This window comes from Triticum dicoccoides, chromosome 2A (assembly GCF_002162155.2).
Source record: "Triticum dicoccoides isolate Atlit2015 ecotype Zavitan chromosome 2A, WEW_v2.0, whole genome shotgun sequence".
Classification (NCBI taxonomy): Eukaryota; Viridiplantae; Streptophyta; class Magnoliopsida; order Poales; family Poaceae; genus Triticum; species Triticum dicoccoides.
In genome coordinates, this window is record NC_041382.1 from 782,546,738 (window position 1) to 782,562,162 (window position 15,425).

The following is a 15,425-nucleotide window of genomic DNA, read 5'->3' on the forward strand; positions in this document are numbered from 1 at the left end:
ATGTGCTCTTTTATTTTCCTGATGTCTAGAAGTTTGAGCATGACGGGAAGTTGGGTGTTCTCAGGATCATAACCTTCATACAATGGAGTTATGGCATTTATTTTCAGTTGCACCAGCTTGAGGGCCTCTTTAATAGCAATTCTATCGTTACTCATCTCCTTTCGAAGCATATTTTAATAAAAAGCATATAAAAGTGATACATAATAGCATTTAACAATAAACAATCATAGATATGTTGGTGACGTATCATATGCCCAGGCACAAATTCTTTTGCTGACTAATGCTTGATAACAGAACCAATACATGTGATTAACTCATCAGGATTTTTTTGAACTTGAGAACACACAACATGCCCTTTGCCATGATTACGACGTGGAAGATATAATACATCTATTCTTCAGTTGCCCATTCAGTCAAGGAATCTGGTGGATTATATTTTATGATCATTGATGCCAGGAAGAGATACCAATAGGGACGTTTTCATGGAAATCCTTATTGTTGGGTGCTGGTCCATATGGAACCAAAGGAATGTCAAGATATTTGAGAATAAACAATGCTCCATTGATGCTTGCAAGCAAGATTTTAGAAACACCTTTCACCTCCCCATGATTAGGGCTAAGCCTAATATCAAGGAACGTATGTTATCATGGTTTGATAGTGTGTAAATAGGCTTTTGTTTACTTCTTTTACACTGACTAGCATGTAAACTTCCATTGACTTCATGTACAACTCCCCCATTTTATTTTCTATAAATGAAAAGGATCACAATTTTCCCTATGTCATTGGGTAGCGATCTAACACACGCCTCACTATGTAGTATAAAGAAATGTTTCTAGAATTTAAAGAATATTCAAAAATTTAATAGTCACATTTTTTAGAAATTAAAAGTATTTACAAATCTTAAAAAGTATTGATCCCTCCGACGTAAATTTGTTTTTTTGGAGAATCTTCCGATCTAAATTAGCTGACGCTGAAAATTTGGACCGGAGGGAGTAATAGATTCAAAAAATGTGCAGAAATTATATTAAAATTTATTGATTTTGAAATATCAATGATGTTCATCAAGTTAAAAAGTTCGGAAATTCTAGAGAAGCTAACAGAATTTTTAAAAATGTTCAAGAGTTTTAATAATTTTTGTGAATTTGTGGGAAATTTCGAAAATTTGGCAAATACTCATAATTTGTTTTTCAAATGATGGTGGTGATTTTTATAAAGTGTCGCTTGTAGAAACGCCAAGAAAGAAAAAAAAACAAGGAAAACTCCCGGGCGGTGGCGGCGGGAAGAAAAGGAAAAATGAACGGGAAAAAGCAAAATGTTAAGGAAGTGAAAGATAGAAGAGAAACTGGAATAAAAACCGTTGACTTCAAATGTTTTGTTTTTTTTCGATTGAGGGAAGCAACTCTTAATTAGGAGGATGGAAACTCTGAATTAGGAAGGAAAGGATTTCCCAAGGATCCGCGGGCTGAAAGTGGCCTGTCTTTTTTGTGGGCCGGTGCGGGTTAGAGTGAGACATAATTCGTATAAGAAGAGAGAGTGAGACTGATATGAGATGAGTATCTTCCCCAGCGCGGCCATTTGGTAGAAACCCTAAGCTTGAGCTTGGCCGGGAGAGAGCGGCGGCGGCGGCGGCGGCGACGGCGTGAAGAGCGATGGGGCGTGGCCGCGGGGGGAAGCATCAGAAGAGTAGTAAGAGAGCGAACCGACCATCCTCCTCGATGGGTCCGTCGGAAGGGGATTCATCTCCGGCGGAGGCGGCGCAAGGGGGTCCATCTCCATCTCCAGCGGGTCCGGGGGCTCCGGCGGCGGCGGCGGTTTCTCTTGGTCCGGATCGGCCTCCAACTTGGGCGGCTGTTGTTCGGGGTCCACCTCCGCCTCCGCCCCCGCCTCCGTCTCCAGGGCCTTCTTCTCGTTCGTCTCTGCTGCGTCCGGCGGCTTCTCGTCCGGGTTTGCGTTCGTCTCCGGCGGCTTCTCCTGCTCGTGGTCTGCCTCCGCGGGCCAGAGGCGGATCGAAGCAGCCCCCGACTGTTCCCGCCGCTAGTGCTACCAGGGGTTTGTCTATTGATGTGAGTAAGGACAAGGCAGCGACCGAGGCGGGATACAGGGAACTGGTCAGCAGGCAAAAAAAGTTGCATGAGTCGACGGCTGCCAGGGAGATGGAGCTCGTTGAGAAGGAGATGTCAGAACTGAAATGCACTGGTGCTGAGGAAGAAGAGATGGAGGAGGAGGAGCGTCAGGAGGATGACAAGGCCAGAGAGCTCAAGCTCGCCGTGGAGCAGGAGAAAAAGAAAACCAGTGAGCACGAGATTCAGGAGGTATGTGAGGAGATGATGTCGTCGACTGATGAGGAGGACGAGGATGAGATGGGCGGAGGCGAATGGAGCTCCCTCATCTCCAAGCAGCACATCAGGAAACTCTGTGGGGAATTGCAGGCAACCTTGTCTTACTTGAGAATTGACATCGAACCAGCAGCCCCGTTGGGTGAGGCGCCGCCGTCGACAATCCACACCATCTTAGAGCTGTTTAAAGTTTTGCGCCGCCAAATGTCAAAGCTTAGACGGCAGCTGCTTCCTTTCAAAGAAAGGTATGAGGAGCAGCTGGCCAGGAGGGATTCCTACGAGGGGTTGACTGAGGAAGAGAAGGCTAGGAAGAAAATGGAAGGAGAAGAACTTCTTTGATAGCTACCGTGAAGGGACCGAGTTCTCTTCCCGCCGCGTTTCCTTCGAGCAGCAAAGTAACTTCACGCTAAACACCATAATATGCAACTAGTTAATAAGAGTGCTGGTTCTTTGCTAAATTAGTAATAGCTTTGCAGCAACGTATTATGCAATCAACACTTCAATTTGATTGATCTGTTAACTAATTGTGCAGCCACATTGAGCTCCATGTTCTTCACGCACTGCACACCAGGAAGGCCCTTGCCCTACTATGCTGAGACAGAAGGGATCAGCCTGCAGGTTTACTCTTTCAAGATTGCTGAGATCAGCAGCAACCTGCACTGGCCGCTTGAGTTGTACGGCGTCGTCGCCGCGCGAGACAACTCGGACCGCAAGCACAACATCATCTTCAGTCGCCCGAGGCACGACTGCCAGAAGCTCACCTCAGCTGTATGTGCCCGCTTCCATATTCTTTTTTTCAGTCTTTCTATTTTGTTTGGTTTCCTTACTGTTGCATGTGCCTTACTCCATAGTCCATACCCAGTTTTCTCAAAATAATCAAACATGACAGCATGCATGTTGGTTCATACCCAGTTTTCTTAAAATAGCCAAATCGTGGTAGCAAGCATGTTGGGACAGAAAACATCACATTTTCAACCTTTTCCTGCTTCTAGTACCCATGGCAGGAAGCTTACTCTTGCTTCTAGTTCCCATTGCAGGGCTATCTGATGGTGCTGTTATTGCCTTTTCTTTTTGTTGGCGTTGAGGCAGTTTTACTTGCAGCAGTTTTAACTTGGGCAGAACCGGTCTTTGACCTACCAAAAATATAAACAGATTTAATCAGAATGTGAATACATTACGGCAACTAATTTGTTTTTTAGATTGTACCTAACAGACTTGGACGATGATGTTGCACTAGTACCATCAGCATTCTTCTTTGATCCCTTAACATTTTCCTGCATGAACATATAGACATGTTTCCTCATAAAAAAGTGTAAAGATAAAGAAGAGGTAATCTGAAATGAAACTAAATGATGCAAAACTATGATAGTAATCTTACATAGATGGACATGGAAGAGGAAGCGCAGTTTGATTACCCTCAGTTGCTTCAGGTGTAGCTATAGTGGTCTTCTTTTTTCCTTCTACATGAACGTTATCAGCATTTATCTATCAAAAAAAAAACAGAAGTAAAGATGCTCCAAGTATAAAAGAAATTACCTTTCCTTCGCCACATGAGCCTATGCTTCTTTAGCTTTAGGATCAGCTTTACAATTTATCCATCTATATGTCCATAGACTTTGCAGATTGGCACTGGTGTTGTCCTCTTTTTCTCTTAATCGTGTTCTCAACACCACTCTTGTGTTTCAGTACCTTTTGCCTACCGACAGATCTTTTAAGTATTGGAGGATACAAAAAGAAGTCATGGGTATTTTTTGGCCATTGTGACCTGTCTGGAAGGGCAGGAAGAATTGGAGCATATGCAAGGGCAAACTTGGCAACACTATAGCGAGAATTAACATAATCTTGTAGCGAAATCCCCCTAATATGGCTGACAAAGCAGATTGCTTGTTTACATGGCTTCCCCGAGACCTGCCATTCTCTGCATATGCATGTATTTTTCTCTAGATTAACAATGTGGCATTTTCCATCTGGTCCACTCTCAGTCACCTCTGCCTCCATGTCAGATGGTCTTTCAAGTTCAAAGTCAAATCCTCTACTATTGGCATGCAATTCCTTCATGACACTTGGTAGTATTTTGCGACCATTTAACTTTCTAGCAATTTTTCTCCTCCTGGCATGCATCACTATTATCTTTCTCCTGATCTTATCCATCATTTCAAATAGCAGACTTTGTGCTTTTGGATCCAGTTATTAACGCACCCGGCTAAATTATTTGTAACATAGTCCACTTTGCATGAGGTGGAGAACTTGCTCTTGGACCAAAGCCTCTTGTGATATTTCTCCAAGTATCTTATCGCTTGCGTCTTTGCTTGGGTCACCGCCATATGCGTGCGGTGGGGTGGGCTTAGGCGATTGACGAGGAACCATTTGGTTTTCTCTATTCGTGGGGCAAAACTGGGTGTTTTTCTTTTCTTTATTTTGGCATGAAAGGGGAGTAGTCTTTTTAGGATAGGTAGGGGCAGTTTTGGAAATTACCCAAAATATTGACATGCCAAAAAGGTGTAACGGCGGTCCATTAACGGAAGGATAACGGAGATGACATATTGTCCATAAACTTCATTTGTGTTGTGGCATATAAGTGAGACATGTTTGTTTGATTGTGTATCAGCAATTGACTTGCTTGTTGATGGCAAATAAGCATTTTTCTTCTTCTTACAAATGTATAACGATGATGTTGTTGTTGTTGCTTGCAGGACCCCTTCTTGCGCTTGACTGGTTCGTCTCGGGCGATTATGGCACTGAGCCCAGTTGACTTTGAAGTCCAGCTAAAGCTTAAGGGTGCGACGGAGTCGGCGGACAGGGAGTTGATGAATCGCCGAGATCATTACGTCGGTAGTACTATTGACAGTGAAGACGGTACTGATACTGAAGATGGTATAGATACTCTTACCTTCTGCAACTGCCTTATCACAGCTGAACTGAGAGTGGAGGAACTACATAGTTGCGTTCAAGCCACCTTTTTGGGTGTGCGTGTCGTCGGAGGAGGTCCATGGCCTTTTGAATACGGAGGCCGGATTGCTTGCTCCTCACCAGCTCATGAGGTTGTGTGCGTGGATCTGGACGGCATTGCAGAGGTTGTGGATGATTCATCACGCTTCCAAGTTGTGCTGCTCGATTCTCATGACTGTCGTCTAACAAACAGAAAGGATCCTCGTGGCTGTGTGCGTGGGGAAATGCCAATCGGCAAAGCTGGTTACCTTGATCTCACAAGACGCGTTGTTTCTGTTGAAGTGCGGAAAGAGAATCGCCGGCAATACAGAGATAGCTTGAAAGTTTTTCTTCAATCATACTCAGAGTCTGGTGGTATTGCTGCGCAATCCCATGTCAAGATCAGGCCCAAGATATGCAACATAAGTCGGCACAGTTGCGACCTTGGTGGCTCTACGGTGGAGATTACCATTGCTTGGTCGGCCATTGTCAGGACAGACCTTTGTTAGGACTGATCTGATTTAGCATCATGTTGGATGGTGCTCTGGTGGCCTGAATGTTATGGAGTAGGATAGGTACATCTATGTATCTATGTTTTGCCAATGGCTGTTTGTTTGTTGAAGTAATCATCTGCTGTATCGGTCAGCTATGTAAGATATGTGCCAGCTACTATTTGTGTGTGAAACAACTATGTAGTAGGATGCCCAGCTATCTGTGTGTGGAACTTGTGATCTACTCTAGAAGTAAGATGCTGAACTATGTGTGTATCGACTTTAAAGTATGAGTCAAGTCTAGAAGTATTTCTACATTCATCTCTGCTACATTATGTGCTTTGCCTCCGGTCGCATTATGCAATGTGCCTGATTGTTGTTTGTTAATATGACATGTTGTGTACTCCCTCTGTAAACAAATATAAGAGCGTTTAGATCACTACTTTAGTTATCTAAACGCTCTTATATTTCTTTACGGAGGGAGTATATAGGATGACGCTTGTTTTATCTCAAGTTAAACCATAACTGCAAACTGCCCAGTCACCAGCAGAAGTATGGTTTCTGAGCTCAGTTTTTACTCATGACATGGCATCAGCTGCTCATAGTATGCAGGCATGTGAGCTTGTTCATGAACCAATGTTCTGTCCCTGTTTAACTTGTGATTAGCACAAGTGACTATCACACTGATCAAAACTAAATCTTGCCATCTTGGTCAGATCAGATGGACAAACTACTCGACATGCTTCTTAGTATACTGAAATCTGTCTCTGTCCCATAATACGACATGCTATTCATCTTCAGGAAACACAAAACTTGTCAAGGTTTCGACCTGGCTTGGCTGCTCTGGGTACAGGGGTAGCTTAGCTCCTGGCCTTATTACTAATCAACTGTTTATTCACGTGCTGTTGGAATCCAATCCCCACTGAGTAACTGCTAGACCATACCCTTTCTACAAATGCTGAAACAAAATAGTTATCTATCCCTGTTTCAGAGTTATAAGGGAATTGACACCATATTCCTGTCAAGGCATGCGCTTGCTTCTTAACATCACACTGCACCAAAACATAAAGCACGGAGTATAAGATTGTATGTCACACTACTCAAGGGCAAAGTTATTTCCAGATTCAAAAACATGTAACAAATGATGTATCATCAATGGCAGATGCTTTCCAACGTAACGCGTTAATATGTGCACCTGCATCGCATCTTGAATACTGGTTCTTAGAGCCTTGTTGTCTAACCCGTTCATCCAGGATTTTGCTTTGCTTGAGAGTTGCCGCACTGAGTGTAAGTAGATTAAATGCAATGGATAATCGAAATGAATGGCTCAACTATGAAATTAACTTCAAACAATTGTGCTTCCATTTTTAGCTACTAAAATATTGCTCATGTACTTCCATATTAGCATTCTATTGCATTATTTAACCTTTTGGTCAGAAAAAGAAAAAAAATGCATCTTCGTTATTTTGTTCAATGCTTCTTTGTTTCGTTTCAGCTTCATCATGCTGCTTCAGGAATAGGTACCTTCAATCTCACAGTTTGATCATACACTTTCCTCCCTTTTATTAAATCATTGCCACTATTTCTTCTTCTTCAGATGTCACCTTTCATAGTAAAAGCATAAAACCACCACTATTGCAGCATCATTAGTAGAAAACCACCGCTTTTCTTTTTGGGGGCAAAAACCAGTGATAATTTTTCAAAGAAAAGCACCAATGACTCGTTGAGTGCTCTTTGATGGCGTTTCTGACTGGTGGGCCCCGCCCGTCGAGTTGAGTTGGCAAAAAAATAAAAACCATGCATGCGTGTCGACTTAGTGATGGAGTGGCGAATCTCGGGTAGGGCATCCCAAGCTGGGAGCCTAGGTACGATGGTAACAAGAGATGTGAGGTTTTACCCAGGTTTAGTCTCTCTCGAAGAGATAATACGCTACGTCCTGCTTTTGATTGTATTGATTGCGGGTAGAGTGCACTGTATAGGTTTGTCTACCACGAGATAGTCTATGAGCCTCTACGTGCCCTACCCCCTAATTTATATAGGTACCAGGGGGAAGGGGGGGGGGGGTCTAGGGTTACAGATTTGTTGGCTACATGTTTGGTAGATCGTGTTGTAGTAAACATCTAAGTCTACGCGCCAAATCTTCAGGAACCTTCCTTATACACGTCATGGGTCTTTTCGGTGAGGCCCATCAGTAAATCACCATGGGGGTCCTCGGCCTGGCCCACCTGGTTGGGAGACGATGTGGTGAGTATCCTCATGGTCCAGGACAACATCAATAGCCCCTGAACCGGTCTTCAAGTCGGGGACACTCGTCGGTTATTCTGAACTGTTCTTCGCCTTCAGCCATCGGTCCTGAAAGCTGATTCAACAAATCTTCCCATCTTTGATCTCGAGGATCACCGAGGTGTATCCGAAGAGTTCATACGTCAGGCATCCGAGATGCTCCTTCCGGGTTCCCATAGCCTTTATCAGATGCTACATTATTTTCATGTCACACCTCAGGTAAAAGTTTCTACCGCGCGACGATGCCTTAGCCTTGAAGTGTTCCCGCGCTAAGGCCGAGCTGACAGTCCAGTCGTGCTTTGACAGAACTAACAGGCCCTACCCATCTTCCCACACAATAGTGGTGTACCTCATTTCAACTGTCATCATATCATATGAGCGTCAGGCCCCACTATTGTCACGTCATATTAGTAAAGGATATCGTACCGCGATATATGTGGTAGTTTAATCAACCACCCCCTCGATTCTCGTGCATGATGTCTGGGAAACTGGCAAAATTGCTGCCGTGCGGCGCGATTATCCCGCAGCCGCTTCGCATTCTAATTGGCTCTATAAAAGGCCAAGGGGCGCGTGTGCGCGCGAGAGATAGAGGTTTAGACTCTCAATCTCTCAAGCCCTCATCTTCTTCCTCGAGCTCCTGTGCCCGCGAGCTTTCTAGTGTCCGAATATGAAAGCTTCTAATTCTTCCTCCATTTCATCCACCAGCTTGCATGGCTGGCATGCAGACTCAAGCGACAAAGATCGCCAAAGTCCGCAAGAAGGCCACGAGGGAGGCATTGACGGCCTCCCAAACTAAAGGGCGACGGAAGGGCACCATAGTGATGGAGGAGAAGATCGCTCAACTCTCCAAATCCGGGTACCTGCTGGCGCCGGAGGCCACTCCAGCCCGGTGTGTTCTAACCAAGGGTGGACTTAGTACCTCAACCCCGTTCCAGCGAGCGGGTAATCTTCATTCATCATCTCTTCGCGACCTCTGCTTTCCCATCCATCCTTTCCTTTGACGCCTTCTTTATTTTTAAGGCCTTCATTTCCATCACCTAGCTCCGAACTCCATCCTCCACATCTGGTGCTTCATCACTTTCTACAAGGCCTTCCTCTGCTGCGAGCCAAATGTCGAAATTTGGTGTAAATATTTCATTGTTAAGCTTCAGTATAATGGCCTCGAGATATGCGAGTGTGGAGGCACCATGATCAATGAGATTCAAGGTGCAGAATGGCTGGAGGTGGAGTTTATGGACATAGTGAAGAACTAGCAAGAAGAATGGTTCTACATGAGGGATGTGCCGCTAATCAATCCTACTCGGGCAGGGGTAACTTTGCCTTCAATGCGGACCCATCTGCCAGGCTCCTATCTTGGAATCCGAAGAATATTATCTGGTCGAATTCCGAGGAGGTGGGTGAGCTCATGGATTGGGTGGCCTTCTTTTAGGGTCACATGATATATCTCGTCATGGCGATGCATGTGGCCCTAAACCGCGACATCCAACCTCTCCAGGCCCAAGCTCATCCCATGCGCGCTTATACCAAGGAAAATGATGACACCTTCACCATTCGCGGGGGCTTCTACGAAGGCAGGACCAAGCGGGGGATGCTTTCCTTCCTGTTCAAGGGGAAGGCTGCAGATTTTCCAGAGGATAACACAAACCCAGTTTCCTGGCTTGCGCCCTCCCAGAGGAGGTATCTTTCACTAATTCTTCTTATCCATCAAAAGTCGGATAAACCAAGGAGCCAAAACGTTAAGTCTCCTAACCCTATCTATTAGTATATTATTAAGACGATAGAGAAAGAACAGTGGAGATTCATTGCTCTAGAATTAAGATATTTAAATGGTCTATATTTATCACCGTATACACACCCACGTGGCTAGATGCCAGAAGCAGTCAACCAGGCTAAATATACCTATAGAATTCTTCCACGTCCCATGAGCTACACCTCCCCCCTGCTATAGTAACACGAGTGGCGATTCAGGCGATTTGTCGGCGACTGGTATCATGCCACTTACCCCATCCTTTCTCTAATTTCTGTGGCTTTCCTTTCCTGGCGTTTCTCAGTTCCTCGTTCCTCCTCTCAATCTCACTTCTATCCAGTTCCTTCCATACCTAGTTTCTTCATATTTCTATTCTTTTTCTCTGAAGTATCCAACTCCTTGCTGGCGATAATGGCTCGTCCTGAGAGGGAGAGATGATTTGCGGAGGCGATTCGGCAGCTACACTGGAGAGAGTGATGAGATTTGCGGTGCCATATCCACTGGGCTCAAGGGCCATCCAGGAGGCTGGTTTGATATGTTGCGCACTCCAATTTGGAGTGGTCTAGCCTGCGGGAGAAGGTCGTCCATGTTCTTTGTTCCTCGAGGAATCCAGGTGCATGCGTGAAGGGGAGGAAGCGGAGGGCGAGCAGTCTACTATAGGGGGAGGTTGGGCGAGATGTGTGGGGCAGTGGAGATCAAAGATGTGCCAGAATTGCTGCAAGGGGTGAAAATGATAAGAGAAGAGAAGGAATTGAAGGAGTGGGATGAATTGAATGGAGAATATGATATGGCTATGACGCCGGCTGCAGACATGCGGGTGCACGCGTCAGACGAGAAGACCCAAGAGCCGGTGCTAAGGATCGCCAGGTCCGAGCCCCTAGGCGAGGTAGCGCCCAAGTTGATGTCCGCCCCGGTTGAGGAGATTAAGGGGTTGGAAAAAATCTGAGAAAGGTGGGTGAGATCATTTATGTTCTTCAAAGCAGAGCGCTTCAGAGAATATTACAATACACAACACGATGGAAGTTCACAGAAAGGTCTCGGTCAATATTATTGTAGTGATCGACACTATACAACATGTTGTAGAACCTAGTCATCATCCAATTGAGGAGGCACCAGTCTCTGGTCTATCACAAAGAATAAGTGAGAATTTTGGCAATTGCCATGAACAGGAGGATGTGGAGGCTGGACTAGACCTTTTTTCTGTTGAACTACATCCTACCTGCTACAAGGACTATAAGGCAATATTGTAGTTGGTCTATCAATATGTTGGAAATTACATGATGGTGAGATTATTTTGTGTTTGTCATGTTCATGGAGGCCTGATCAAAGAGAGCCTGATCCGGGGGTACTTTATCGGTTCTTGGAGAATAGTCCAACGAGGGGGAACACGTTGTTTTCAGGACACAAGGGATGAATAGTGTGTTGGAAATATGCACTAGAGGCAATAATAAAATGGTTATTATTGTATTTCCTTGTTCATGATAATTGTCTATTGTTCATGCTATAATTTTATTAACTGGAAACCGTAATACATGTGTGAATATATAGACCACAACATGTCCGTAGTAAGCCTCTAGTTGACTAGCTCGTTGATCAATAGATGGTTATGGTTTCCTGACCATGGACATTGGATGTCATTGATAACGGGATCACATCATTAGGAGAATGATGTGATGGACAAGACCCAATCCTAAGCATAGCACAAGATCGTGTAGTTCGTTTGCTAGGGCTTTTCTAATGTCAAGTATCATTTCCTTAGACCATGAGATTGTGCAACTCCCGGATACCGTAGGAGTGCTTTGGGTGTATCAAACGTCACAACGTAACTGGGTGACTATAAAGGTGCACTACAGGTATCTCCGAAAGTGTCTGTTGGGTTGGCACGAATCGAGACTGGGATTTGTCAATCCGTATGACAGAGAGGTATCTCTGGGCCCACTCGGTAATGCATCATCATAATAAGCTCAATGTGACTAAGCAGTTAGTCATGGGATCATTCGTTACAGAACGAGTAAAGTGACTTGCCGGTAACGAGATTGAACGAGGTATTGGGATACCGACGATCGAATCTCGGGCAAGTAACATACCGATTGACAAAGGGAATTGAATACGGGATTGATCAAATCCCCGACATCATGGTTCATCTGATGAGATCATCGTGGAACATGTGGGAGCCAATATGGGTATCCAGATCCCGCTATTGGTTATTGGCCGGAGAGGTGTCTCGGTCATGTCTGCATGGTTCACGAACCCGTAGGGTCTACACACTTAAGGTTCGGTGACGCTAGAGTTGTTATGGGAAATAGTATGTGGTTACCGAAGGTAGTTTGGAGTCCCGGATGAGATCCCGGACGTCACAAGGAGTTCCGGAATGGTCCGGCGATGAAGATTGATATATTGGACGAAGGGTATTGGAGTCCAGAAGTGTTAGGGGGTACCAGGCTATGGCCACCATGACCAAAAGGTGTTTCGGGAGCCCCCGCAAGTGTTGGAGGGCCTCATGGGCCAAAGGGGAAGGGGCAAACCAGCCCACTAAGGGGTGGTGCGCCCCCACACCCTTTCCCACATTACTTGGGGAGGTGGGGCGCCTCCACCTGGCTTGGGAGGCAAGCCTCCACCTGCTTGGCTTGGGGGGCAAGTCTCCCTAGGATTTTTCCTAGGGAGATCCAATCTGCTTGGCCGCCGCCCCTAGGGGAAACCCTAGGGCGCCTCCCCCTCTCCCCTTGCCCCTATATATAGTGGAGGGGTGGGAGGGCAGCCGTACCTCTTCCCTGGCGCAGCCCTCCCTCCTCCTACACCTTCTCCTCCTCTATAGTGCTTGGCGAAGCCGTGCTGGAGAACCACGAGCTCCATCGCCACCATGCCGTCGTGCTGCTGGAGTTCTCCCTCAACTTCTCCTCTCCCCTTGCTGGATCAAGAAGGAGGAGACGCCCCGAGCTGTACATGTGTTAAGCGCGGAGGCGCCGTCCGTTCGGCGCTAGATCGGATCTTCCACGATTTGAATCGCCGTGAGTACGACTCCATCAACCGTGTTCTTGTAACGCTTCCGCTTAGCGATCTTCAAGGGTATGAAGATGCACTCCCTTTCTCTCGTTGCTAGCATCTCCTAGATTGATCTTGGTGACACGTAGGAAAATTTTGAATTATTGCTACGTTCCCCAACAGTGGTATCAGAGCTAGGTCTATGCGTAATTTCTATGCACGAGTAGAACACAAAGTAGTTATGGGCGATGATTTGTTCAATTTGCTTGCCGTTACTAGTCTTATCTTGATTCGGCGGCATTGTGGGATGAAGCGGCCCGAACCGACCTTACACGTACACTTACGTGAGACAGGTTCCACCGACTGACATGCACTTGATGCATAAGGTGGCTAGCGGGTGTCTGTCTCTTGCAGTTTAGTCAGATCGGATTCGATGAAGAGGGTCCTTATGAAGGATAAATAGCAATTGGCATATCACCGTTGTCGCTTTTGCGTCGGTAAGAAACGTTCTTACTAGAAACCCATAGCAGCCACGTAAAACATGCAACAACAATTAGAGGACGTCTAACTTGTTTTTGCAGGGTATGCTATGTGATGTGATATGGCCAAAAGGATGTGATGAATTAAATACATATGTGATGTATGAGATTGATCATGTTCTTGTAATAGGAATCACGACTTGCATGTCGATGAGTATGACAACTGGCAGGAGCCATAGGAGTTGTCTTAATTTATTATATGACCTGCGTGTCAATGAAAAACGCCATGTAATTACTTTACTTTATTGCTAACCGTTAGCCATAGTAGTAGAAGTAATAGTTGACGAGACTACTTCATGAAGACACGATGATGGAGATCATGGTGTCATGCCGGTGATGAAGGTGATCATGCCGCGCCTCGAAGATGGAGATCAAAAGGCGCAAGATGATATTGGCCATATCATGTCACACTATGATTTGCATGTGATGTTTGTCATGTTTACATCTTATTTGCTTAGAACGACGGTAGCATAAATAAGATGATCCCTCGCAATAATTTCAAGAAAGTGTTTTCCCTAACTGTGCACCGTTGCGAAGGTTCGTTGTTTCGAAGCACCATGTGATGATCGGGTGTGATAGATTCTAACGTTCGCATACAACGGGTGTAAGCCAGATTTACACATGCGAAACACTTAGGTTGACTTGACGAGTCTAGCATGTACAGACATGGCCTCGGAACATGAGAGACCTAAAGGTCGAACATGAGTCGTATGGTAGATGCGATCAACATGAAGATGTTCACTGATGATGACTAGTCCGTCTCACGTGATGATCGGACACGGCCTAGTTGACTCGGATCATGTATCACTTAGATGACTAGAGGGATGTCTATCTAAGTGGGAGTTCATTAAATAATTTGATTAGATGAACTTAATTATCATGAACATACTCAAAAGGTCTTTGCAAATTATGTCGTAGCCCATGCTTTGGTTCTATTGTTTTAGATATGTTCCTAGAGAAAATTTAGTTAAAAGTTGATAGTAGCAATTATGCGGACTGGGTCCATAAACTGAGGATTGTCCTCATTGCTGCGCAGAAGGATTATGTCCTTAATGCACCGCTCAGTGTGCTGAACCTCGAGCGTCGGTTGTGGATGTTGCGAACATCTGACATACACGTTTTGATGACTACATGATAGTTCAATGTGTAATGCTAAATGGTTTAGAATTGAGGCACCAAAGACGTTTTTGAAATATCGCAGAACATATGAGATGTTCCAAGGACTGAAATTGGGATTTCAGGCTACTGCCCATGTCAAGAGGTATGAGACCTCTAACAAGTTTCTTAAGCCTGCAAACTAAGGAGAAAAGCTCAATTGTTGAGCATGTGCTCAGATTGTATGAGTACTACAATCGCTTGAATCGAGTGGGAGTTAATCTTCCAGATGATATAGTGATGGTTCTCCAAAGTCACTGCCACCAAGCTACTAGAGCTTCGTGATGAACTATAACATATCAGGGATAGATATGATGATCCTTGAGCTATTCGCGACACCGCGAAAGTAGAATCAAATAGGAGCATCAATTGTTGATGGTTAGTAAAACTACTAGTTTCATAAGGGCAAGGGCAAGAAAGGGATACTTCATGAAATGGCAAATCAGTTGCTGCTCTAGTGAAGAAACCCAAGGTTGAACCCAAAACCGAGACTAAGTGCTTCTGTAATAAGGGGAACGGTCACTGAAGCAGAACTACCCTAGATACTTGGTAGATGAGAAGGCAGGCAAGGTCGACAGAAGTATATTGGATATACATTATATTAATGTGTACTTTACTAGTACTCCTAGTAGCACCAGGGTATTAGATACCGGTTCGGTTGCTAAGTGTTAGTAACTCGAAATAAAAGGCTACAGAATAAACGGAGACTAGCCAAAGGTGAGACAACGATATGTGTTGGAAGTGTTTCCAAGGTTGATGTGATCAAACATCGCACACTCCCTCTACCATCGGGATTGGTGTTAAACCTAAATAATTGTTATTTGGTGTTTGCGTTGAGCATAGACATGATTGGATTATGTTTATCACAATACGGTTATTCATTTAAGGAGAATAATGGTTGCTCTATTTATTTGAATAATACCTTCAATGTGAAGGGTTTCGTAGTAATTTCAAAATTTTCTAC

At 44.8% G+C, this 15,425-nt stretch overlaps 1 pseudogene; it reads left to right on the plus strand.

Moving 5' to 3' along the window:
- The first annotated feature begins 2,153 nt into the window (after window positions 1-2,153).
- LOC119358474 lies at window positions 2,154-5,831 on the plus strand (annotated as a pseudogene).
- Window positions 5,832-15,425: the final 9,594 nt, after the last annotated feature.